This window comes from Procambarus clarkii, chromosome 18, assembly GCF_040958095.1.
Source record: "Procambarus clarkii isolate CNS0578487 chromosome 18, FALCON_Pclarkii_2.0, whole genome shotgun sequence".
NCBI classification, from domain to species: domain Eukaryota; kingdom Metazoa; phylum Arthropoda; class Malacostraca; order Decapoda; family Cambaridae; genus Procambarus; species Procambarus clarkii.
Genome location: NC_091167.1, coordinates 26,200,269 through 26,227,884, shown reverse-complemented (window position 1 = coordinate 26,227,884; position 27,616 = coordinate 26,200,269). Strand labels below are relative to the sequence as shown.

General features: G+C 46.8%; 1 protein-coding gene across 11 annotated transcripts in view; it reads left to right on the top strand.

The window, feature by feature from the left end:
• The window catches only part of drn (doctor no), a 126,524-nt gene that overhangs the window by 54,509 nt on the left and 44,399 nt on the right, over nucleotides 1-27,616 (top strand). The window contains exon 1 of one of the 11 annotated variants that reach the window (XM_045736595.2): nucleotides 7,889-8,017. The exons of 8 other annotated variants lie outside the window; for them this stretch is intronic. The gene's annotated coding sequence lies outside the window, so the exon portion shown is untranslated. Of the gene's footprint in view, nucleotides 1-7,888; nucleotides 8,018-27,616 lie in introns of those variants that run through there. 2 more of the 11 variants (XM_045736606.2, XM_045736600.2) reach the window with 2 other exon arrangements.

Genomic DNA, 27,616 nt, shown 5'->3' with positions numbered 1-27,616 from the left:
CCCACTGAAAGTCATATTACTGATTATGATTCAGTGGTGTTATTACTAAGCGCACTATTTTTGCCATCACTCCCTCCCCTCTTCCAGTATAGAAAAACGCCCCTTGCCGGGTGACGGAGGGATGGCTAATTGCACCGATTACGGGATGATTACTTATTGACGTAAGTTTTAGTTATTTTATCTCAGCCTGGCTGTGGCCAGCCCTCCGTGGTGGTTCCTTGGTGTGTGAGGCTGTTATAGCCCCAAGGTCCACAGCCATCACAGCTAAGATCTAGGTTATCTTGGGAGGTTATCTATCTTGAGATGATTTCGGGGCTTTAGTGTCCCCGCGACCCGGTCCTCGACCAGGCCTCCACCCCCAGGAAGCAGCCCGTGACAGCTGACTAACACCCAGGTACCTTTTTAACTGCTAGGTAACAGGGGCATAGGGTGAAAGAAACTCTGCCCAAAGTTTCTCGCCGGCGCCTGGGATCGAACCCAGGACCACAGGATCACAAGTCCAGCGTGCTGTCCGCTCGGCCGACCGGCTCCCGGTCAGAAACACTAGCAGAAACTTGTCCAGTTCTCTTGAGAGCTTCCACTGTCGTTCCAGGGACATTTCTTAAGTTTGTTGGGTGGAGATTAAAGAGTCGTTGTCTTCTGATGTTTACACAGTGCTCTCTAATTGTGTTCACGGCACCCAGATTTTTCATTGGCTATGTTTTACACTTTCTACTGTATGTCACTCCAGTGTGGTGGTGGTTTATTGTGCATTGATCATGATCATTGATCATGGAGACGGCACTGCAAGTATGACCTTGTGCTCGGCTGCTGCTGATAGGAAAGGGAAGCATGGCTTGTACCCACGTCACTTCCTCCTTTCCATTCCTTTTTTCCCTTTCGACCTTTGATCACCGCCACTCGTACCGTGTCTGAGGTTGTCATAAGGTATTCATGCCATACGGTACTCATGGAGGTAGGCGCCAGCGCTGCCAGGATGGTCATTGGTGAGGGTCCTGGTGACGCTGGTGCTCCTCCACGACCTGTTACCTGCATATCGTCTTCTCTTTCGCCTCACTTTCCTGCTCACTTTTTTGTAATTTTTGTCACATCTGCTTTTCAATGGGGCTATTTTGCACATCCTGCCATACCTCCTAGTTTCATAGTTATAGTCGTGTGCACATTTGGAACTAGTCCTCAAATCGGCATTGTTTCTTTCACTCCGATGCTCTTGTTCACCTAGCAGTAAATAGGTACCTGGGAGTTAGACAGCTTCTACGGACGGCTTCCAGGGGATGTGTAACAAAAAGGCGGCTTGGTCGAGGACCGGGCCGCGGGGACGCTAAGCCCCGAAATCATCTCAAGATAACATTTAATATTTCTAGGCCGGTGTTAAAGGTGGGATTGAGTGCTAAATTAAGCCACCCAAGAGGTGGTACGGGCACGAATAGCCCGTAAGTGGAAGATGTTTTTGAGTGAATGTGATGTAGGTGGTGTTAATGGGATAAAGTATGGGTCAGAAGCAGTGGCGGGAGCATGTGAGAGGCGGGCGAGTGTTGGTGTGCGAGTAGCCATCGTCGGCAGCCGTGTAGGGCACTCTTCATCAGGGACGGCTTCACACGGCTTCTCTCACTTGGTAATACTAATATAAAGGTAAACATTTGCCAGGTGTAAGCTGCTCACCTTCATAAATAGCCAGGCCGGGTCTTAAATACCGCTACACCATGCACCACCACTCCTCCACACCAGCCTTGGTCTTGTCTAACATTTACCTGCAGTTGTGTATATAATTGCCTTCCAGACTTGTAATCTCTTAATACCCGCCTGAAGCCCTGCTTGTCTGGCGATAACTTGTTCCGTTTGACTGTTATTTGCAGCGACCCGCAGCAGGCCCACGTATCCACTACATCTGCGCCGTTCAGTCACTTCCTGCAGGAGTGTGGCCACTTGCAGGAGTGTGACCACTTGCCTCTTGAAAACCTGCACTTTTGTTGCGGTAATTGTTGTGGCAGGAGGTAGTAGAGGCGGGGAGCCTGTGATGCCATACAGTATTGTCTGTGAGAGCCGTGACCTCCACGTACACCAGGCCCATCTTCCTGGCAAGAGTCGTGCCACCACCACCTCACCAGGAAATTATCAGTCTTCCTTGGTGGCGCTGACCAAGGCCAGCCCCCCCCCCCCCCTCCCCTCCCCCCCCCCCCCCATCACAGGTACAGGTTCTGTACACGCGGGTACACCAAGGAGATCATTTCTGATTTGTCAACAGGCTTGGAGTTCTTCCCCGCTACTCGCCTTGAGTCTAGTGTTCCCTGGGACATGATTAGTCAGTCGGTTTATAACCAGCTAACTACGTCTGCTGGATGAACGGACGAACCGTGAAGGATCGGTGCCAAATCGTCACTTCCTGCGCGGGGTTCGAACCCGTGTTGATATCGCTCGCGATGCATGAATTCTTGTTGTTGTTTTAGACTCTGCTACTGGGAGGCAAAAGTTGCATGTGGCGCGGGCTATGGTGACCCCTAAGAGGCGGTTAGGGCGAGCTTGTCTTCACTGTTGTGTAGTGTTGTATGAGTAGTACTGCCGTGCATAGTGAACTTTGAATTCGAACTCTTGTAAATTACCTTTTATTACCTTTGGGGGGGGGGGGGTTCCTGGGAACTAAAGGTGGGCTAAGATATATTTTTAATCATTGTTTAGGCATTTCCTGTAGTAACGTTGGGACGCTCTGGCGGCTGTTGTCTGCTATCCGACCTGTAAACTGTTGCACACACTGGGGTAACACAGCAAGTTTGTGCAGCCTGAGCCCGTGTCGGTGAGGAACCATTCAAGTATAGAAGCTGAAGACTGCTCAGATGATGCCAGTAGCACAGTATATGTTATATCCCCCACCGCACACACGCGCAGGTGGAAGCCGAGTACCCAAATGAGCCAGACAGAGCAGAAAGCACTTTTTCAGTGTCAGTCTAGTTAGTAAATGTAATGCACTAGACAGTGATGTGGAGGAGGCAGACTCCATACACGGTTTCATACGTAGATATGATAGAGCGCAGTAGGCTCAGGAACCTGTACATCAGTAGATTGACAATTGAGAGGCGGGATCAAAGTTCGACCCTCGCAAGTACAAGGTGAATAAACGCAGTGTCACTTGTCATGCAGTAATGGCAGCCTTGTATTGTGTGAAGGGGAGGGGTCATGACGCTGGGGAACGATGGTAACAATAGTTAAGGTTTAAGTAAATAAGAACCAGCGGTAGTTATTCTTTGGGCTGAAATGTAGCCTTTATTGTGATGTATGCTTGCTTTCGGCACGATTGACACTGATTAATCAATTCGTGAATGGATATTGGTGTTCATGGGGAGGTGTGTGGAGTGGGTGAATATACTGGAGGTGGATTGGATGTTGGGAGACGTGGGTAGTGGGTCCAAGCAGGCTGGAGCCACAGTTACAGCGTCCTGGTCTTGTGCCGTCATCCCTGGCTGTGCGCTCTCAATGTTAGCAGCTCCCACATCATTATTATTTAATCTTGGGCTTTGTCGCTCCTTTGCTCGAGCTCTGACAGTTCACCTCAGAGTCAGTACGGGATAATAGACAAAAGTGACCAAGTCAGAAACCTCGCGACTAATGACCTAACATTTAGACCACCACCACACGCATAATATCTTCCATGAAAATAATCGAATTAATAATAAGACACTGCAAAAGGTGCCGTTATAAAGATGGCAATCTTCCAAGGCTTGATGCTGCCTCAAATGAAATGTTGCATAATCTCCGCATCCCCTTCCCAGGCTGGAGAGTAGAGGTAGGCAGTGTGCAGGGAGCCTTCACTCCCGCCCACAGCCTCGCCACACATTTCAACTATTGCTCCACGTGAAAGCACGAGTCTCCAATTACGACACGTTAGAGCCAGACATTGTAGGAAGTGAAAAGTTATCAGTGAAAATTAGGGAACCCAAGTGTGTACCATTAGGGAGGCCCAAGTGTGTACCATTAGGGAGGCCCAAGTGTGTACCATTAGGGAGGCCCAAGTGTGTACCATTAGGGAGGCCCAAGTGTGTACCATTAGGGAGGCCCAAGTGTGTACCATTAGGGAGGCCCAAGTGTGTACCATTAGGGAGGCCCAAGTGTGTACCATTAGGGAGGCCCAAGTGTGTACCATTAGGGAGGCCCAAGTGTGTACCATTAGGGAGGCCCAAGTGTGTACCATTAGGGAGGCCCAAGTGTGTACCATTAGGGAGGCCCAAGTGTGTACCATTAGGGAGGCCCAAGTGTGTACCATTAGGGAGGCCCAAGTGTGTACCATTAGGGAGGCCCAAGTGTGTACCATTAGGGAGGCCCAAGTGTGTACCATTAGGGAGGCCCAAGTGTGTACCATTAGGGAGGCCCAAGTGTGTACCATTAGGGAGGCCCAAGTGTGTACCATTAGGGAGGCCCAAGTGTGTACCATTAGGGAGGCCCAAGTGTGTACCATTAGGGAGGCCCAAGTGTGTACCATTAGGGAGGCCCAAGTGTGTACCATTAGGGAGGCCCAAGTGTGTACCATTAGGGAGGCCCAAGTGTGTACCATTAGGGAGGCCCAAGTGTGTACCATTAGGGAGGCCCAAGTGTGTACCATTAGGGACGCCCAAGTGTGTACCATTAGGGAGGCCCAAGTGTGTACCATTAGGGAGGCCCAAGTGTGTACCATTAGGGACGCCCAAGTGTGTACCATTAGGGACGCCCAAGTGTGTACCATTAGGGACGCCCAAGCGTGTACCATTAGGGACGCCCAAGCGTGTACCATTAGGGACGCCCAAGCGTGTACCATTAGGGAGGCCCAAGTGTGTACCATTAGGGACGCCCAAGTGTGTACCATTAGGGACGCCCAAGCGTGTACCATTAGGGAGGCCCAAGTGTGTACCATTCCACAAGTTGCTGCTGCTGCTGCTGGAGTTACCAGATCAGCCTGACTGTTGTGGCTCTGTAGTCCTGCGGGCTGAGATAGAACTAACATGCAAATCACCGACATGAAACAGACTGTAGGAGCCCCGGCCCGAGCATTTCCTGTTGATACCTTGATCAGTTAGGTTGTTGCTGATCACAACCCGGCTGGTCTGACACTTCCTGTAGAAACTTGTATATGTTTCATCTTGACAGCTTCAACGTTTGTTCCAGCAGTATTTCTTATGGACCCGCTAGTAGATGGTAGAGTAGTGGTGGGGATCTAGTGTTCACCTAGTTGTGTTTCCGGGGGTTGAACTTTGCTATTTCGGTCCGCCTCTCAACTGTCAATCAACTGTTTACTACATTCACGTTACATTACAGTCAGCACGGGGGGGGGGGGCACTTAAGACTTGCTTTACACCAGTCTCTGCTGTGTCCCCTCTCCTGTGTCTATTCTCATAAATATCCTTGGGTCCCAACCACGTGGACTGGACGGTAGAGCGACGGTCTCACTTCATGCAGGTCAGCGTTCAATCCCCGACCGTCCAAGTGGTTGGGCACCATTCCTCTCCCCCCCCCCCCCCCACCTTTCCCATCCCAAATCCTTATCCTGACCCCTTTCTAGTCCTATATTACTGTAATAGCTTGGTGCTTTTCCCTAATTATTCTCTTCTTCGCTCCATTTTGTAAATAATTTTTAAAATTTTTATTATATTTAATTATTTATAAAAATTGTGTGGCGTTTGAAGGATGATACGGCACTATGGCTCGTGTTCCTGTTTACATGTGGTATGTTAAGTGTTCAGTATTATAATACCTGGCGTCGTCTGGTCAAGTATTTCTTCACCCTCTTCCTGTAGTCTTTATACGGCGCCAGTGTCCTTGTTATGGTGCCAGAGGAACTATTTGTTCATCAATGGGTGGCCTTGTGGCAGGATGGTCACCAAGACGGAAGTCAGTGTTGAGGCAAGTTGTGACTGATAGATGACGTATGGTAGCTACTGGTGCGGCGTCAACATACAACCATGTGCAGGGGTGAAGTGTGAGAGAGAGAGAGAGAGAGGATCTCAAGCTTGTCATCATGATTTTGGCAGACGTTTCCTTACTCGTTGACCTTAAGAAGTAACAGCATTAGCCACGGGTGGGTGAGGGTTAGAGGTGGTGGGTACAGAGCAGTAAAGCAAAATGCTACCACCAGTTTTTAGTCCACTCCCATAAAGTACAGGAAGCTCGCGTTGCACCTTCTTATTGGTAACCATTCTATGCTAACCTTCAAGATTATTGTACTCTTCTGTACCCCTCATCCTTTATCCCCCCCCCCATCCTAATCCTCATTGGTTAATTCCTTCAACATGTACGAAATCCTGAGCACAAATGCCATGTCGTTTTTTGTACCATGTGAAATGTGCTTTACGAATGACACTATTTAGAATGCCGAGGGTGTGGAATTCTCAAAGTTCATATTTGTTTATATCAGTTCTCCTTCAAATGGTCGTATCAACCTAATTTTGCTACATAAATTGTGCCAATATCTGTTTCGCTGCTCTAATGGTAAACTACTGTGTGTGTGTGTGTGTGTGTGTGTGTGTGTGTGTGTGTGTGTTTCAACACAACCTTCTAATAATAAACTGTTTTGCATGTGTTGCAAATCAATGATGCAACTCAAACCCAGTGTCGCGGGGGGACACAGCTTGGGAACCACCTTTATCAAGATAATTCATCGCTTGTTTACTGAAATAATTTATCCCTTTGGCCTATCTGTGTTTCTAGATTTTGTTACTGTTTATCCTGTTGAAAAAGGGCCGCTTTGCCCACTTTGCCGATGATTTTAAATCTCATGTGTGTAGTGACGGTGGGTTCAGTTATCTTTGAAAGGTTCTTGGTTTAGGTCTCCTCTATAACCAGCCTTGTGTCAAGTCTTTAGTACGTGTTTATACTTTAAAATATTTGTAGAGTGGAGGTTGGTGTGTGGTGGTGGTGAGGGGGGGGGGGGATGGTGACAGCCACAGCGGGCCAGAGTTTTGAGGTGGGTCTTGTGTACAGAATACGCCAGGTCAGCGTCAAATGGCGATGGTGTATTATAATAGTTGTGAGGGTGTGACGTGTTGGCATATGGTAATGGTATGGAGCCATGCTGGGCTGTGGCGGCCAGGGTTATAATAGCGTTATGGTGGTGGTGGTGGTGAGGGTCCTGGAAGTGTGTAGTGGTTGGTAATTGGTGGTAATGGCGGGGAGGGTGGTGGGCGGTGATTGCAGGGTGCGTGTGGCTGGCTGACGTCCCCTGGCGGGTCCCTGGCGGGTCCCTGGCAGGGGAGGTGCGGGGTGGGTGCCCACAAGAATCTGGGCCTATATTGATTCCTGCTGTGCTCCACCAATTGCACGAGCCTGACGTAAGATGTTATCGATCTGGCTGTAGGACAGTCGGGTCACTTAGCGTTGACTAGCCACTGCCCCGGCCACATCACCACCCACCTTAATTAAACGAGGCAGAATTCAGTCATGTATATTATTTTGGTACGGTGACATGTATTCCCCTTTTACATTATTTTCATAAGAGGGGTGTTGATAGTGTTGAGATGTGAGGGATGTTGAGATGGAGGGCATGTGTGAGGCTGGGAGGTGGCACTTGAGGTCGTAGGCGGTAGGGCATGAAGCAGCAGCAGGCAGGCAGGCGTCTCGCAATGCGCCAGGCACCAGTAGAAGGAGGAGCTGGAGCCGTGCTGCTTTAAACTGTGATCGATATATCCCCCCATTCCGCGGCGCGTCCTCCATGTAGTCTGGTTCACTGGCTGGGGTGAGGGAGGGAGGGTGTCGGCGGCCCTGGCTGCGTCTCCTTCTCCTGTCCTCACCTGTCTACTGTTAACTTGCTATACCTGCGATAGTATATTTGAACGGGTGAAGCTGGCCAGGCTAGCGGGGCAAGAACGCAGGGCTGTGTGGTACGTCCCTGGGAAGCTGAGTCAGACCCGCGTGCGCATGCGCCGTCCGGGCCTCGCTGAAAATAGCAGGTGTAGCTAGCACCAGTTTGTGTGTAGCGTTGTGTCGGGAAGGGCTTTGCTGCCTCCAGTTTACTTCTCTCGCCTCTTTCTTTTGCCCCAACCACTAAATATTTGCTAAGGTAGTTGTCCCAGGCATTGCTCTCTGCTCCATATGGAGTCAAGTGATAATTATATTCAACCCTGTAGTGTTTACAGCCTGAAAATGACGAGTGAAAGTGGGTGCAATTTGATGGAGGGTCTATGGCTGGCTGGTTGAGCCCAGCACCAGCCCGTCCGCTGATGTGGCCAGTAGGCCCAGGCCAAGTGCGCCTCCTGGAGGCTTACCCAGCTGGTGAGGTGGTGCTGTGAGCGCAGGTGCTCACTGTTCTCACCTGCCAATACCGACGCTCCGGACAGGTGCATCTGCCAGTAATATACCCTACTAAAAAGGTCTTTGTTACACTGCCAGCGTCGTCCCTGCTGGTGCTGGCTTGGGAGGCGACTCAAGGACGCCCTTTGTGCGCCCACGCCGCCACGCCCCGCCCGACGCCCCCATGACCATTGCTGGAGGCGTCGTACAGGCCTCACACGCCAGTCCCTTTACAGGAGCCGCCCATAGCAGTGAGGACGCCATAACGGAAGTGTTACATAATGTGTGGAGACAAAGCAGCAGGTTGTGTGCATAACCGATGCCTGCCTGTACACCTTCACGGTCGCTCTTCCACCACACAGTCAGCTGATCCGCACACCTTTCACCAGGCAGTTTGGTAATGAGAATTACTGCTACCGCCATGGTCACAAGCTCCCGGGTCGTCGCTACCACAACCACCTTGCCGCCGCCGCTCTCAACAATGATACCCTGAAGGGAGACCCTTCTCGAGGCTACTACCCCACTGCCCAGCCTTTTTGATCATACGTGCAGTATTAGAAGGTGAAATTCTAGTTACAGCATTATCATATGGATGACGTTGAGTCCTCATGCTTCTAGGGAGTCGTTACAAGAATTCAGATTAATATAAACAAGGAAGCTTAAACTGGCGTCATCATTCTGAAGGTTTAGTGTCATCACGAGAAACATGTCAAGCACAATACTTAAGTATACTCTAATGAAGGCTTTCAAAATATGGTGGAGCAGAGATCTGAAAAGAGCCATTACAAGTATACAGGATTTTTTTTTTGCCTTATCCAGGAGGATAATATAAAGAATTTCGTTACACAGAACCACCAGATGTTGTTACTGAATCTCTGGAAACAAGATATAGCCATGATATAGCCATGATATAGCCAAGGTCGGAAGAATGTGCGTCTTAACAGGATGACTGGCCTGGTCACAGGAGACTTGGCGAGGCGAGGGCCTGGTAACTAGGTGACGGCCCCAGCTTGGGGTTCATTCACTGCCCCAGTGACTGTGTTGCTCACACTTGAACAATTTTGGTCTTGCCTCGTGATAAATCCTAATAAATGTAAATGTATAATTTGTGTGGAGATACGTATGTAAAGTGTGAGGCAGCGTTGTGCAAGGCGTGAAGCGAGTGTTGTGTTAGTACATGGAAGAACCGCTGGCGTCCTGGGAGAGGAAGCCCATCATTACCATGGCTGCTGCTGCTGCTGCTGCCAGGCACGTCTCCACGGCTAAGCTGGTTGCTTCATCCTTCACTGAAAGCTTTCCATGCGAGGCCACCAGCCTCCTCCACAAGTGATAAATCACAGCTTGGGGAAGCCTCCTTTACTTGGTTCAGGCAAGATAACAGGCCCACGGAAGCTTGGGGAAGAATCCTTCACTCGGCTGTCGCAAGCTTGGGATGTGGAGAAGTGTTGTGTTGACCGTGTTGTCACGTCCGCTTGACACGTCCACTTGACACGTCAGGTTCTGGGCCAGCCACGGCCAGTCACTCGCCAATTTAAGAGTTTACAAAAAAAAGTTGTGTGGATAAACCAGATTCGGTGTGCGTATGTTGGTCAATTTGGTCAAACGATGTGGAAAAAAAACTTTTTTGGGGCAAGACGTGTGATAGTAGACGTGGGAGTGGTGATAACTGTGAAATGTGAGAAGTGTGGGGCGGGTGTTTCCCCCCGTGATCTGGGGCGGGGGGGCATCCTCTCCATGGCTGGCATGCACGGCATTTTTCACCATTTATCATTCATGTTAAGTTATTTTTGCTTTTGTTTAGTTTGTGTTGGCAAATGTATTCCAGTGAGGAATCGTACTGCAGCAAGACTTGCTCGTCACATTGGTACCGTGGTAAAGTATATCACATTAATATTATGTACATACATCCTTTAGTTTCTTTATAGAGTAAATTTTTGTTTGTAGTCAATATTAGGCATGTTGTGAAGCGTTGCGAACTTGGGTATGAGAACGTTTGACTTGAGGCGATTGTTAGTTGACGAGGGCGTGACTCTGGCCGCCCACTGTGGTCTCCACCCTCAGCCGCCCACTGTGGTCTCCACCCTCAGCCGCCCACTGTGGCCTCCACCCTCAGCCGCCCACTGTGGCCTCCACCCTCAGCCGCCCACTGTGGCCTCCACCCTCAGCCGCCCACTGTGGCCTCCACCCTCAGCCGCCCACTGTGGTCTCCACCCGCTCCAAGCTCTCATTAACTCTACATCTGAAACGTCAGCTAACCCCCCGTTTTTTCTTGTAACTTGAATCGCTTGAAATTGTAACATGTTTTAGTCCTTCCTGCTCGGGCCCCCCCCCCCCTCCATGGGCAGCTGGGCTGTGAACTAGAGAGTACGGAAGGGCGGTGTTGGGTTGCAAGAGCACAAGTGTTTGGGGGAGAGGGAGGCGGCAGTTGTGAAGCCAATTACACACACCCAGTACAACCGTAGTGTGTTGTGCGCTGCTAGTTGTACTTGCGGGGGTGAGCTGTGGCTCTTGAGGGTCTTCCTTAAACCCTCTTCCATCTAATGTTGAACCTTTCATATTGGGATTGTAGTATTCATATAGGGATTGCACTTCATATAGCCAATTAAACTAATTGGCTTCTGCTATTACTCGAAGAATTATCCTACTGTAGACATTTTAGGTAATTGGCAGATTGTTCGTGGATTGGATGACATTTGTAGGTAATTGGACCGAGTAGTGAATTGTACTATTCACTATTCATATCGTATCATGTTGGGTTGTACTACTCAAATTACTTCTACTGTCCCGTCTTGAGTACTGCTCGGTACTCACTTTCACCTTCAGAGCAGGAGAGATTGCCGAAATAGAGGGAATACAGAGAACATATACGGCATACATATACCCGATAATGCCCCTAAATTATTGGGATCGTCTCAAAGATCTCCAAATGTACTCACTAGAAAGGAGACGAGAGAGATATCATATAATATACACAAGGAAAATACTGGAGGGCCAGGTCCCAAATCTACACAGTAAAATACTACGCACTGGAATGAACGATATGGAAGACAATGCAAAATAGAACAAGTGAAGAGCAGGGGTGCCATAGGCACAAGCAGCGAACGCTGTATAAACATCAGAGGTCCGCGGTTGTTCAACATCCTCTCAGCAAGTATAAGAAATATTGCCGAACAACCGTGGACATCTTAGAGAGAACTAGATAGTTTTCTTAAAGAAGTGCCGGACCAACCTGGCTGTGATGGATATGTGGACCTGCGGGCTGCTCCAAGCAACAGACAGCCTGTTGGACCAAGCTCTCAGAGGCCGAGCTTGGAGTAGAAATACTCCCAGAACCCCATCAAGCAGGTATATCTACATTTAAAGCTGTGTATGAAGTTTTCCTTCAATACGTAGTGCATTCAATTTGTTCACCCATGTTACAGAAACACATTCCTTTCAATACCCCCCCCCCCCTTGCGTGGCGTAGCTAATAAGTTATTAGTCGAGCAGTGTACCGGAATCTTGGGAGGTTGTACATGTGTTGACATTTTGAATTGTGCATCACTTGCATCGAACAATCATCCGATTCACACACAGAGATCACACTAACGTGATGCATCAAATGAACAAATGCTCCCGGACGCAGGTTCGAATCCTCGTCACGGCCCTTGTAGATTTGTTCATTTAATCCTCCGATTACCTTAAAATGTCTATAGTAGGATAATTCTTCGACTCTTAATAACAGAATTAGTTTACAACCTGAAAAGGATCACAACAGTTTTTTTTAAATTGCACTCGTTTTAAAATTTACTAATTTTTTTACCGTTGATAATGGGAAGGATTGCGTCATTGAAGACCTTGACTTTAGCAAAGTCTTACAAACTGGACATCACGAGAGACAGTTAGAAATTAAAGGGATCCGATATTGAGGGGTTGGGGGGGGGGGGGTGTTAACTCGTGCCCCAGTAGGCCTGGTATTTTCTTGGGCATATTTAAGACCTGGCCTTCCAGCAACTTCCATATTATATTACCCCTAATGTGATGTCTCCTTTCCAGAGTACATTTTTAGTGCTTCGAGACGGTCCCAATAATTTAAACAGTTGAAAAAGAATTGTGTTCTCCGTATTCCCTCTTTCAATTCTTATTTTAAGAGGAAAAATTAGTAGAGTGGTACAGGCGGTTTGAAAAGACCAGGTGATTTGAAATTGAGCATTTTATTGGAATGTCATAATGTTAAAGGTCTCATAATCTTCAGTATCATTTTCCTGATGGAGGTGGAGGCCTGGTTGAGGACCGGGCCGCGGGGACACTAAAGCCCCGAAATCATCTCAAGATAACATCTCAAGGTAACCTTTGCTGGGTTATCGTCGCTGAACTCGCATGTTGAGGATAACATGGAGAGATAATTATCCTCTCATAGGCTGACATCATTATTCCCAGATCCTTTGCAGTGTTTTTTTTTCCTATGAGAGAGTCTGGCATTGTGTCAAGACTGGTGGGGACGACGGGTGGTGAAGCTACCCTGACTCTACTGCATTTGGCCTTTGTTAGAACTTCCTCACTTGTTGCTGCCGCCAAGTAATGTTAAATGTTAAATGGAGGAGATAGACCGGTGCTACAAGGGTGGTGACGTGGGCCAGCTGAGCTGTGTAAACAATCTAGCCTTGAGGTGAAGGTTGGCCAGCACAACCTATCTTGCGCTCCTGCCTGCTTGCCTCACACCTGCTTGCCAGCCCCACACCTGCTTGACAGCTAGCCAGCCCCACACCTGCTTGACAGCTAGCCAGCCCCACACCTGCTTGACAGCTAGCCAGCCCCACACCTGCTTGACAGCTAGCCAGCCCCACACCTGCTTGACAGCTAGCCAGCCCCACACCTGCTTGCCTCATACCTGCCTTCCTGCCTGCCGCCACACGGCTACCTGCCTCCACACGGCTACCTGCCTTCGTGAGAGCTTTAGCTCGGTACTAGTATTTCAGTACCTGTGGACGATTTCCCAGTTACGCTGTCGTAGCCAGGTCTGAGGGTAGATTTTCCCTGGTGATTACCAGGTCTATGAAGCTGTTTGTCTTCGTAGCTTGTAGGCACACGCATACATCATAGCCTGACTGATCCAGTAACTCCAGCACAAATTAGTCAAGTATTCTCGTGAAAGCTTCCACTGTTGTTCCAGTGACGTGTCTTATATTTGTTGGCAGGTTGAAGTTAGGAGGCTTCTGGCGTGTACACTTTGCTCTCATTAATTGTGTCTGTGGTATACACTTTTTATTGGGTTTATTGGATTGTAACGTGTCTTGCTAAAATGTTATTGCGTTGTGCAGATTTGAGACCTGACTTAGTATTTTTCATGTGTATATTATTACATCTCTTCTCCTTTCCAAGGAGTGCAAATTGAGTTCTTTCAGGCCTCCCTAAAGGCTCGTTACCCCGAGTTTGTGCGGACAATGAAGTTTCTCGGTGTATTTTCTAGCTATACTATCTCGTCTGACTTGACCAAGGAATATGTGGAACAAGCAATATTTCACACACTATAGTACCAGTGCTTTAAAGAGTACCATCATTGGTGTGGCATCCCTTGTTACCTGGAGAGGCTTTGTTCTGGATGTTCTCATTATCCACTCATTTTCCAGGCTGTTGCTGTTGCTTGTTGTGCTCTGTAAACGTTACCTTCTGATAATTATTATTCCAAGATTCTAGGCACCTTCTTTTGAAACATCCCCCCCCCATGATCAAACTTTTGACACTTACAAGATGCAAAGTTCACAAGTTACCTTATTCCCGGGTATCTATACCTGCCCAGGATCGGACCCGGGATCAATTGAGTCGAGAACGCAGCCACTGTACTACAGAGATCCCTCAAATCAGATTGTAATTTTGTCTGACACGGAGTTTAATTTACTCCTTTGCCCGAGTTTATCTTGAGTGGGTGTAGCGAGTAGTTCTGCTCGGACGAGTCAGGATCTCTTGTATGAAGGGAACTATCAGCAGAAAGTGCTCATTGATTTGATTGATGAAGATTAAGCCATCCAAAAGGTGGCACGGGCACGAATAGCCCGTAAGTGGTGGCCCTTTTGAGCCATTACCAGTACTAATAGATGATACTGGAGATCTGTGGAGGTGCGACTGCACCCTGCGTGACGGGAGATGTCTCCCGTGCCCGTACCAGTCCGTTGTTGTTTGTTATAGATTCAGCTACTCGAAATTGCAAGTTCCAAGTAGCACGGGCTATGGTGAGCCCATAACTTACCTGGCACAGGAGCGGTGCTGTGTGACAGTGCTAAACCACTACGCTTATATAGCACTGGGAAGGGGGTCAAGATAAGGATTTGGGTTGGTATGGGCTGTCTTGTATGAGGATAATGAAGTAATGGTGTGAGGCCTTACCTGCTTGATGGGGTTCTGGGAGTTGTTCTACTCCCCCAAGCCCGGCACGAGGCCAGGCTTGACTTGAGGCTTGAGCCTGTGAAGGCCTTGTGGGAACTGCGCATACATTCCCAAAATGTGGGACTCGAGCTACATTTTTTGTATTTCCTGCCATACTTTGTGCTGTTAGAAAATGTATAATCCGCCTTTTGTCTTTGCCTCTCGTTCCCTCGGCTTTGTCTTTTGTGGGGAATTACTTCATGGTCATATTTACAATGTTTGTGAAGTTAACAGGTATGACATGTGCAATTTAATTTGCACAGTAATAAATACAAATATTACACGTGCGTGCAGCCTGGCCTTAGGCTGGGCTCAGGAAGTAGAACAACTCCAGGTATGCACATGCATGGAAGTACACACAATAGATGGCGTACCCAGTGGTGCCCAGGCGGACCCGATGTGCGTGCGTGTAACCTGTAGGCTGTGTGGACACGTTGATGGTGGAGGAGGGACACTGGAGGTAGTGGGGGGGGGGAGTATGATGGCATACATTACACACACACACTACAGGCAAAATATGTTAAGATTTGTTTCAAACATTTTTGCAGACATCGGTGCATAATAATTTACATTGGTTAGGAGACAATAATTCAGTCTAGTTAATAAGGTATTGCAAGATCCATTGTGGGGTCCTGTTGACAACTTCTCAAGTGGCACTCATTTAACTTATGCCAACCCTTACCAAACCATGTTGGGCATGTACCCAATATCAGTAAAACGGCAATTGCTGAGGCTGGCCCAAAGTGTGTAGGCCCCCACCTCGAGTCTACAGACATTATCATTTATAGACCTAAACATAAATTATATTTTAGGTGTCGGTCTTGTAGACATTTTATTTAATGACCAAAAGAGTTAAATCAATGATTCTGGCTTGAATCTTTTTATATTTCTTAAGTTCTTTACTTCAGGAAAAACTGAAAAGTTAATTCTTGATTTTACAAGTCTATATAAAATATAGTCCGATGCTTACGAGTGTTTCATTCAAGACTCAACATGTTCAGAGGCGAGGGGAAAGTGAGTTAGCTGAAATCCTAGAATGGATAACAAAGTAGAATGAGGTGACGTTAGGCGTGTTGGCTTTGTTAGTAGGCGAGGTGTGAGCTGGAGATTCTGCTCTAGCCTTGAGGATAAGTGTTGGATAGGTACGCTGAGGGAGAATTGTCAACAAACTTCAGGTTCAAGGTCTAAGACTTCAACACACGCCCTCTACACAAGGGGAATAACTGCCTGACCTCACACGGTATTCGAAAAGAAAACGCGACAAACACCTTCAAGGGATACCTGATCAACCAGGCTGTGAATTATCAGTCTGCTAGCAGCCACGTTCAACAGTCTGGTTGACCAGACCACCAACCACGAGAGTTGGGGCCTGGTCTGAGGCCTGCTCATAGACCAGGCCTCACTTTTTGTTTTGACAGGGATATTCCTGTGCGGGCCCTAAGGCTCTGGCTGGCCCACTAAGTGTTCCTGGGCCAGCCAGAGGCTTGGGGCCCGCGCAGCTCACGTTAATTCTGAGAACGTTGATCCTGTGAACCATTACATGATAGCCACAAGGGAGGTCGTAGTTGTCTATTATTTAGTTATTGGTGGTCAGGATATCTCGGGTGTGGGTGTGTGTAGGAATAAAGTGTTTGTTGATGAAGCTCAACATTTGTGCATTGTCAGGCACCTTGAAACAGGTTGTTGTTTTAACTATAATGGTAGTTAGGGCTGACAGTCTGGAAGTGGGCATGTAAAGGCATAAACGACATCAGTCTGTCTCTTTAAAGGCGTTTTGTTTGGAATCTGGAGAAATCGTGGTGAGCAAGTTGGTCCTTTCTCAAGTGGTAAATGGTGAACTGTCTCTCCTGGTTAGTGTCGGTAAGGGTCACGTTTGTCAGTCATGTCTCTCACGATCTTCTTCAGTTTAGTGGACAAGAAGGTGGTGTACTGGCGTATAAAGGCGGGGCAGTTGCCGAGGTGTTGGCAGGTTCATGAGAGGCTCGCTGCCGCGCTGCCTCTAATATAAGATGTACTGGTAATACATGGAGCATACATGGAGAAGGCTGTGGGGGGAGTTGTTCGCGAGCCCGGCCTGGGGTCAGGCTTCCACTTGTGGTAATTTGGTCCAACACGCCGATGTTTGGAGTGGGCAGCAAGCCCAGATAGCCACCACAACCACGTTGGTTGTGGTGAACAATTCTTGCTGAACCTTAGTGGAGCATGGTCGAAAAGCTTTAATGGACAACAACAACAACAACTTAAAGGAAATATCAGAGGTGATAACAAGGACTTAGGAAAATGGTTGTGTAAATAACGTGGACGAAAGAGAAGTGCTCGGATTGAACACCTTCAAAAGGTACCTGATCAAACAGGCTGTGATTTCATGGGTCAGGCTGAGAGCAGCCGCGTCCAACAATCTGGCTGACCAGACCATCAGCCAGTAGGCCTGGTGAGAGACCGGGCCGCGGGAACCTTGACCCCCCGGAATGAAGGCAAGGTAACAGCGTCATGGTGAGGTAATTATTGGAGTTAGTAACGTGGAGGGATGGTCGACGCAGAGCGACTAATGAGGCAAGATTGCCTTACTGCCTGTCCTCAGAGGCTCTCAAACATTACAGTTTTCTATGCGCGGGTTGCTGGGTTAGGTTGGGGTGCTTGAGTTGACCATTGTGGTTGTGGAGAGAAGGGGCAGGTGTGGGGTGGGGAGGTGTAACCTTGGTGAAAGTTGAGGGTTGTAGGTTGGTTGCCAGTGGCAAGCTGCTGGCGGTGTGGCAGGTGTCAGCGGGGAGGAGTAAGGCAGCGGCGTCACCACCGTCCCCCACACACAGGGACACAGCGCCATCACTTACTCTGGCTTAACACACTCCAACCAATCCCAGTCTAACCTAACTAATGGTAGAGATAGAAGTTTGTTTTATAAATGGTATGTATAATGTGCGAAACACTCTGGACTAGTTATTCTGGCTCGAGCTTTAGTTTCTAGAGAGTAGGGGCCATGTTTGACACAGCTGGTGAGGGTGGGTGATCTGTGTGGCAGTGAGGAAGAGGGTGGGGACATGTCTTGCACTACCTGTGTGTGTGTGTGTGTGTGTGTGTGTGTGTGTGTCGGTCACTGCTGGACGAGTGGGCACCAAGGCTAGTGGCCTTCACACCGCCTGCGTCACGTCCTCCACCAAAACACCATCGGCACTGTTCCCTTACAGTGAAATGTATGGCAATTTTAGCTAAATATTGTGTAATGTTACTCGGCGTGTGTGTTGCAAATCAGAAGAATGCTCGCAAGGGGAATTACGCAAGAGCAAGTTTGAGTATTTGAAAATTCAAAGTTTTCTCCTTATAACTACGGTAGTCGTATACACTCTTCCTCGTGAGAGTCCGTCTTGAATGCCACAAAGGATAAGGTATAGATGGCGCAAGATAGCAGTGAAGTATGTTAATGTTGAGTGTGTACACTTGCTATGGTTGGTTGTGGTGTATGGTGCTTGCTATGGTTGGTATATTGTGGTGTGTATGGGTTATTGTGGTGCATGACGTCACACCACTACACCTTGATTGTACACATTACGGCCGTGGGGGGGGGGGTCTGAGTGGCACTGGGTTATCTATTAAGTCACTGTTATAGATTTAGCTACTCAGAACCAAATGTCTATGTAGCACGGGCTATGGTGAGCCCGTAATATTGTCACATCGGATGGCGGTAGTAAGTTACACCCTACCTTGATGTTCTCAGGATCATTGTCTTTCCACCTGGTCTGTGACGAGGCCTAGTTGGTCTGGGTTACACCTGCTCTCTCTAACGTGTGAATCATAGGCCGCCTGGTCAGGTACCCTTTGTAGGTGTTTATAAAGTCCCCTTTATAAACACGGCGGATACATCGATCCTGTGACTCGCATCAAGGTAAGGTCACCAGGAGGGCGTTTACTGTCTTGGGGCCCATAGTTTATAAGGGTTTCTAGTGCACATCTTGCCATGCTTCCTGGGATCTTGAGGAATTAATATAGTGTGTAGATTTGGAACCAGTCCCTCTAATATTTTCCGGTTGTAAATTATTATGGGTCTCGTCTGAGCTCCAGTGTGTAAAGTTGGATAGAATTTTACGCTTATGCTGTGTTAATAATTTAACGTTGTACTAAATGTATTCTGGCAGTACAAATTTTCTGAACTTCTCCATAATGATATTGGGCTGATAGTGTGCAAAAGTATGGCAGCATTCCACACTAGAGAGCATTGATGTCTTAAAGTGCCAGCAATCGTCTTGCATCTCTGGTTTGAAAAGTTCTTGTTATCCGGTCTCATTTTGTCTATAGTTTGTCCTCTGGTCTGGTAGGAGATAATACTGCATCAAGTTGTTGTTTTTAGATTCAGCTACTGGGAACAAACGTTGCAAGCAGCACGGTCTATGGTGAGCCCGTAGTGGTGTGTTTGCTGCATCAGGTACAGTGTACCAGGTGGGACTGAGCTGATCTAAAATCTGAGCATTCCGATTTTACTGAATTACTATTACTATGGCTTCTGTTTGTTAGGAAAGTAAGTCTATCTTCCTACATTGCCAGTAAATGCTTTCGCGAGAGAGAAGCGGATATATCTTGGGGTTATCTTGCGATGATTTCAGGGCTGAACGTCCCCGCTCCCTGACCAGGCCTGGTTGCTGGACTGGTCAACTAGGCTGTTGGAGCGGCTGCTGGCTGCCTGACGCATGAGTGAGTCAGGTTGATCAGGTATCCTTTTGAGGCGTTTATCGAGTTCTCAATAACACCGAGGGGTCGGCCAATTATGCCCTTTGTGGTGGAAATGTGTTGAACAGTATCTGGCCGCTGTTAGTGCTCTTTGAGAACGTATTGCACTTGCTTTTCAACGGGGGTTTTGTGCACATCCTGCTATGCCTTCTGGTATCATGCGGTGATGTTTGTGCGGGTTTGGGACCAGGACGTTGAAGATCCATCTCCCTACATTCCCAGTAAGTCTGCGTGAATTTTGTACGCAATAACACCATGGTCATATTTGTCGACAGCTTTTGCAAAGTCTATATATATTACATCTATGGGTTGCTCGTCTTCCAAGGCACCTAAGTCCATGTTTTAGTGGTCAAGCAATTGAGAGGCAGGAGCGCCCTGTTCTGAACCCGTGTTGTCCAGGGTTATGTAGATGTTGTGATTTGTAATCTTTCTTCTTGGCGTACTTTTTGAAGACTTGTGTGATGTTAGATCTATTGGTCTATTTTTTCCATCTGTTCTACCTCCTTTGTGAAGTGGCACGAGCTCCGTTGTTTAAAGTATGTCAGGGATGACGCCAGTATCTAGGCTCAGTCGCCAAGATATGTTTAGGGCCTGTGATAGTGGTGCTTTTGCACTTTGCCCTTGGATTTGAGATTGCTTGCACAGGTCTGTTGCCCATGCTTGTCTGAACTCAGATTAGGTTGTGATCTGAGTAACAAGTAGTTGTAATCGTTGTCCCTAATCAGCTCATCGTTGTTTGTAAAGCTAAGGTCTAGGATGTTTTACTTTCTAGTTGGCTCTTATTATTTGCTGGTTAAAGCAAATGTGTCGCATCTCGCCTAGAGCTGACCAGCATGGAGTCACTGATAGCTAAGCACCACCACCCGCCTGCCTGCCTGCCGGCTTATGTAAAGTTGTGAGCCTCGTGTACGCCCCCCCCTCCTCCACCTCCCTCCACGTGCCTTCATAGAAAATCGATGCCAGCATTGAGGTTGGCAGGTTGCACGTGATGCACTTGTGAATATGTGGGCGAGTTAAACCTGACCTATGCTGACGAGTTGGTCGGCCCCGCCCACTACAACACTTTCATTGATGGCGAGACGGAGGTTGATGGCCTCATTCACCCATGGGACACACACACACACACACGTACAATGTTAGCATATACTACCAAAGTCTGTGAACATACACAAACCAACCTACCCACGCCATTTGCCATTAGTGGAGAGAGAAGCGCATATGACAGTTGTGTGATGGTGGTGGTAGCCAGGAGGTTGTATGGTGATGGATGTGGTGGATGATGCGCGCCTGAGAGAGAGCGGGAGGCAACCTTTGACATTGGCCTCCATCCACACTGGGACTGCGACCCTGAGAAATACATGTTTGGCAGGTGGAGCTTTTTTCATCTTTCTTTCTTTGCCGTCGCCTACTTCTGCATTACACGAGTATAGTTATATTTATTTATTTATTTTATTTATTTATTTTTTGTTGGAAAGTGGTTGAAGCTGGTGATGGTGTTAGTATTAGGGTGAAAGTGTGCACTCTGCGTCCTTCCCAAACACTCTGCTGCCTCTCCAACAAATACAATGTGCCACAACAGTAATCATTTAAAAAAAAAAAACTTTTAAATAGCTTTGAGTGGGAAGCTCTGAGATGTTGGAGCCGCGCCAACATCACCCCCCCCCTCCCCCTCACCCCCTGGGGTGCCCGGCCCCCCCCCTCTACCCTCCCCCCTCCCCCCTACATTGCCCCCAGCTGGGAGCGAGAGGAGGTACCTGGCGTTTTGTTGCCCGTCAAGGACTGGTTGTGCTTTAAATGAATGATTAACACATGAGCCGTGGTAGGTGAGCAAGTGGCCAGTGTGGGTCACGCTGGCTCTCTCCGAGCTGGACGTGTACTGCCTTCACCAGCGTTACAACCCCACACTACACGCCTGTGAACAGTACCATTCACCACCACCTCCCTACACGGCAGCCAGGCACATGCCCAGGACCCAGCTCAGCGCGCCCACCTCCTCAAGGCTAACACAAAACCATCTTTTGAAAATGTCTACAGGAATGTCACCAGGGTAGTCCCAGGTGTTAGAAGCAAGGGTTACCAGGAAACACGACAGGAATGTTGACCCTCACGTCACTGGAAGACGCCTGTTGTGGGAGACATGATTACCACGTTCGAAATACCTGTACTCACAATTGACAGAGTAGCCAAGAACATATTTATTTCATTTTACACTTAGTACTTGCCCAAGGACACAGGTGGAAACAAAGCTCCCAAATGCGAGCCACAGACACTATAATGTGTTTGTCAGAGTAGTGGACTCAAAATACCATGCACAAAAGTAAAATGGTGTTGATTACAGAAGGCTTTGAATGGAGATACAACATCGCGCCGGGAATACATAATTGTACACACTGTATACATGGTAAGATGCGAGTGTCCAACAGGCGAGGGCGCCCTGTATACCAGGGAGTTGTTACCATGGTGTTATTACATGCACACAATGCGCTCAAGAGGAATTACTGGAAAAGTATGAAGATAAATCTTAAATTTCCCGACGGAGAGAACCTAGTGTGTAAAAGTCAACACGGTAAAGTCCGTATCATCCACCGTGATGAGCTCAGTTCCCCAGAGTACTGTGTTTCCTCCCAGTACTTTCTTCCTTCACGTATTACACAAGGACACGCACTAGTAGCGTATCATCCTTTGCAGATGACACTAGGATTTTTGTTAATAGACAATATAGAGGACACGGAAAACCTCCAATCTGATATAAATTAGGTCCTTCAATGGGCCTCAACAAATGACTAATGAAGGCAAGTTCCTGCTCCTGCGCAATAAGAAACCGTAATTTAAAAAGGGAAACCCACAAGGAAGTCAAATCGCACTATCGAACGAAAGCGAAAAGTGAAAGATGAGGAAATCATGTGAGAAAAGATGAGTAATCATGTCTAGACCTTACTTTTAAAAAACACAAAGTAGTTGTTACAACAAGAAAAATGAGAGGTGGGATAACAAGAACCTTACAAACAGATGCCATAACAATGGTACTCTTCAACACGCTAATGCTCTCTAGGGTGGAATATTGTTGCACAACAGCAGCCTCATTCAAAGCTAGAGCTGACCTGGAGAGGGTGCAAAGAGTCATTACTGCTAGAATCACTCGATAAAACGCCTAAATTATCGAAACTTTAAAATCTTTAAATTTTTATTATCTAAAGCGCAGGAGAGAGAATTATTTACACATGGGGGAAACAGTAAAGGGTCTGGTGCCAAATCTACACATGGAAAGAAACCCGCACGAGATCTGGAGGCATGGTAGGATGTGCAGAATAGCTCCGTTGAAAAAGTTACGCCTAGAGAGAAGTTGTGGGGAGAGAACCCAAGACTTTTCAACACTCCCTCTATATATAAGGGGCCCTAACTCGTACTGTGTTCAAATGAGAAGTCGGCAAACGCCTTCAAATGATACCTGGTCAACCAGGCTGTGATTCATATATCAGGTTACAAGCAGCCACATCCACGCGAGACCAGAAGGCATGGCAGGATGTGCAGAATACCCCCGTTGAAAAGCAGAGATGCAACAGGTACTCTGAGAGAGAACTCTATCAACATCAGAGGCCCGAGCCTGTTCAACACTCTTCCACTACATTTAAGGGGCATAACTGGCCGAACCTTCAGTGTTCAAGAGAACTTGACAAATACCCCCAAAGGATACCTGACCAACCAGGCTGTGATTCATACGTCAGGCTGCGAGCAGCCGCATCCAACAACCTTGTTGACCAGACCATCAACGAGGAGGCCTGGTCAGAGACCGGGCCGTGGTGACGTTGATCTTGGGAATCATAGAAAGGTAACAAGTGTACCAAACTTGCTACGTAGGTTGCGAGTCGCCACATTAAACAACCCGGGGTTAGAAAGGCGGAGGCAGTAGTCAATAGCTCGATCCTGCAGGCACAAATATTAAATAAATTTACTCCAAGTGAGAGAGAGATAACCATACAATGATCCTATTGTATGTAAATGTTCACTATTGTTACCCTATATCTTGCACATTGTAATCTATAGTTGTAATAGATGAACATGTCATCTTCGACTCACCACCACACCCTGTCATCACCTTAAGAACCGTCATAGGTTTTATTGTCGTATAATGTCCATATGTACTATGTGCCTTCGTCACAGTGACCGGGCTAAAAACCTTGATATAAACCTGGCGCGCATTTCTCACCAGTACTTACATCTCTTATCTGACGTGTCCCTCGCCTACACTGCCACGTGCACCCCAACCTCTCATTGTTGAGCCCTTCTGGTGCACTCAACAAAGGGAAATGTGTGACAGAACTGGAGCCGGTCGGCCGAGCGGACAGCACGCTGGACTAGTGATCATGTGGTTCACTAGTCCACAGGATCTAGATATGGTTCGATCCCGGGCGCCGGAGAGGAACAATGGGCAGAGTTTCTTTCACCCTATGCCCCTGTTACCTAGCAGTAAAATAGGTACCTGGGTGTTAGTCAGCTGTCACGGGCTGCTTCCTGGGGTTGTAGGCCTGGTCTAGGGCCGGGCCGCGAGGACACTAAAGCCCCGAAGTCGTCTCACGATAACCTAAAGATAACCAAGAACGTCGCCACTTGCAGACACACGTCATACTAGTTTCATCAAGCTTATCCATTTAAAGAAGATTAATTTCCATGAATTTAATAAATAAAATTGACACAAATGGTCAGGTGGAGCTGACTATTTGCTAAACATTTAAAAGTAGAAATACAATAGTTATAATGGTCATATATGGTTATTACGATCACACCTGGATCAACCAGCACGGAAACGACCTCCTCTTTCACTACCACCATACTTGGGTCCGTGTAATTACCAAAAACTACCACATACTACACACGCTTCAGAAAACTTCCTGGCAATACGTTAGTAATGAATAAATATGATATTAAGTTAGGCTGACCTAACCTAACCTATCCTAACCTAACCAAACCAAACCTAACCTAACCGAACCGAAGCTTGGATCGTCGACTTGATTTGGCGTCACCAGCTTTTTATTTTCGTCTAATTTCTTTATAAAAAGATACTTTTTGGATTAAAATTATGTTTTTTCATGTTGTATGTTCAGCACCAACATTGTAATGAGTAAATATATCATATTTATTCATTACTAACGTATTGCCAGGAAGTTTTCTGAAGCGTGTGTAGCATGTGGTAGTTTTTGGTAATTAGACGGACCGCCATACTTCCCTCACCAGCCCGTTCTCACGATATTAGTAACCGTCTGATTGTTGTTGTTTTTACACTCTGCTTTTCTGAATAAAAGTTCCAGAATAGCACGGACTATGGTGAGCCCGTAGTGGACTTACCTGGCACAGGAGCGGGGGTGTATGGAGCTGTAAGCGTCTGATGCTGAGTATTCTTAATACACCGTCGTTGGTTAGGCGTCTTTTGTTTGTAAGGTTCTTATTATCCACGCTATAATGTTATGGAGTTATTGTACCGTCAAGAGCCATTGTATTCACACAACTCCCCCCGCTGCCACTCCTCGTCTGCTCTAGAGTATTGTTTGACTACTTTGTTTGGCGTCTTTTGCGGTTTGTGCGTTTTTACTATAATGTAAGAGCAGAACTTTTTCATTAAGCACTGTTTTCTGTGGCTCACGGCATGGCTTGGTTTGCAGCGCTTTAGAGCACTAGTTCCCAAACTGGGGGCCCATGGCCTTTTTGCACTATGTAGCGGACTATAAGTTGAGACAGTGTAAAGGTCATCATACTCAAACTAACATAAGTGTAGATCACAAACAGGGGTAATGGTCGTGAAGAGTTTAGGAACCACTGGTTTAGAGGTTTGCTGCGTTCCTAGGGGGGGGGGGGATTATGAATTGTGCACAGTTTCAACCCCGAGTATTTGATTTTGTCTTCCGTATTCTTTGAATAGACTTGTGTGATAGTACTACCGGCGTGTAGGTTTGTATAGGCTTTGCTACCTCTCCTAAATGGAGCAGATCGCATGCGGTGTGGTACATATTGATGTTAAGTTCATTGTGGTTTAATCATAGTGACAATAGTGAATCGCTGTTAGATTGAAAATAGTGTGACCTTAATATTTCTTTGATTTTAGCATGTACTGCACCACCCCCCCCCCCCCCCCCCCCCTTGTGCAACGGCCTAGTTTTTTATATGCATAGTTAAATATTTTTGAGTTTTCACTTTTTTTCTCTAGCTTTCGCTCTACTTCTCGTGGGCTTCATATGACGCCTCGATCTCCCTATATCCATCCTGGCACGGTGCTAAATTTACACAATCGCTTCATTTGTTAACTAGTGTTGTTACTTGTGGGACATTACTAACACACTTGTGGGTTTGATCTTAACTAGTGTTGTTACTTGTGGGACATTACTAACACACTTGTGGGTTTGATCTTAACTAGTGTTGTTACTTGTGGGACATTACTAACACACTTGTGGGTTTGATCTTAACTAGTGTTGTTACTTGTGGGACATTACTAACACACTTGTGGGTTTGATCTTAACTAGTGTTGTTACTTGTGGGACATTACTAACACACTTGTGGGTTTGATCTTAACTAGTGTTGTTACTTGTGGGACATTACTAACACACTTGTGGGTTTGATCTTAACTAGTGTTGTTACTTGTGGGACATTACTAACACACTTGTGGGTTTGATCTTAACTAGTGTTGTTACTTGTGGGACATTACTAACACACTTGTGGGTTTGATCTTAACTAGTGTTGTTACTTGTGGGACATTACTAACACACTTGTGGGTTTGATCTTAACTAGTGTTGTTACTTGTGGGACATTACTAACACACTTGTGGGTTTGATCTTAACTAGTGTTGTTACTTGTGGGACATTACTAACACACTTGTGGGTTTGATCTTAACTAGTGTTGTTACTTGTGGGACATTACTAACACACTTGTGGGTTTGATCTTAACTAGTGTTGTTACTTGTGGGACATTACTAACACACTTGTGGGTTTGATCTTAACTAGTGTTGTTACTTGTGGGACATTACTAACACACTTGTGGGTTTGATCTTAACTAGTGTTGTTACTTGTGGGACATTACTAACACACTTGTGGGTTTGATCTTAACTAGTGTTGTTACTTGTGGGACATTACTAACACACTTGTGGGTTTGATCTTAACTAGTGTTGTTACTTGTGGGACATTACTAACACACTTGTGGGTTTGATCTTAACTAGTGTTGTTACTTGTGGGACATTACTAACACACTTGTGGGTTTGATCTTAACTAGTGTTGTTACTTGTGGGACATTACTAACACACTTGTGGGTTTGATCTTAACTAGTGTTGTTACTTGTGGGACATTACTAACACACTTGTGGGTTTGATCTTAACTAGTGTTGTTACTTGTGGGACATTACTAACACACTTGTGGGTTTGATCTTAACTAGTGTTGTTACTTGTGGGACATTACTAACACACTTGTGGGTTTGATCTTAACTAGTGTTGTTACTTGTGGGACATTACTAACACACTTGTGGGTTTGATCTTAACTAGTGTTGTTACTTGTGGGACATTACTAACACACTTGTGGGTTTGATCTTAACTAGTGTTGTTACTTGTGGGACATTACTAACACACTTGTGGGTTTGATCTTAACTAGTGTTGTTACTTGTGGGACATTACTAACACACTTGTGGGTTTGATCTTAACTAGTGTTGTTACTTGTGGGACATTACTAACACACTTGTGGGTTTGATCTTAACTAGTGTTGTTACTTGTGGGACATTACTAACACACTTGTGGGTTTGATCTTAACTAGTGTTGTTACTTGTGGGACATTACTAACACACTTGTGGGTTTGATCTTAACTAGTGTTGTTACTTGTGGGACATTACTAACACACTTGTGGGTTTGATCTTAACTAGTGTTGTTACTTGTGGGACATTACTAACACACTTGTGGGTTTGATCTTAACTAGTGTTGTTACTTGTGGGACATTACTAACACACTTGTGGGTTTGATCTTAACTAGTGTTGTTACTTGTGGGACATTACTAACACACTTGTGGGTTTGATCTTAACTAGTGTTGTTACTTGTGGGACATTACTAACACACTTGTGGGTTTGAGGGAACTGTTTGAACACTTAATGTTTGTGATGAACCGCACTGTAGCTATTAAGTGGGACTGCAAGCTGCGGCAACCAACAGTACGGTCGATCACACCATCGACCAGAACAAGACTTGCCGCAGGGATGCCGATCGCTACCACCAGATAGGAGGGTG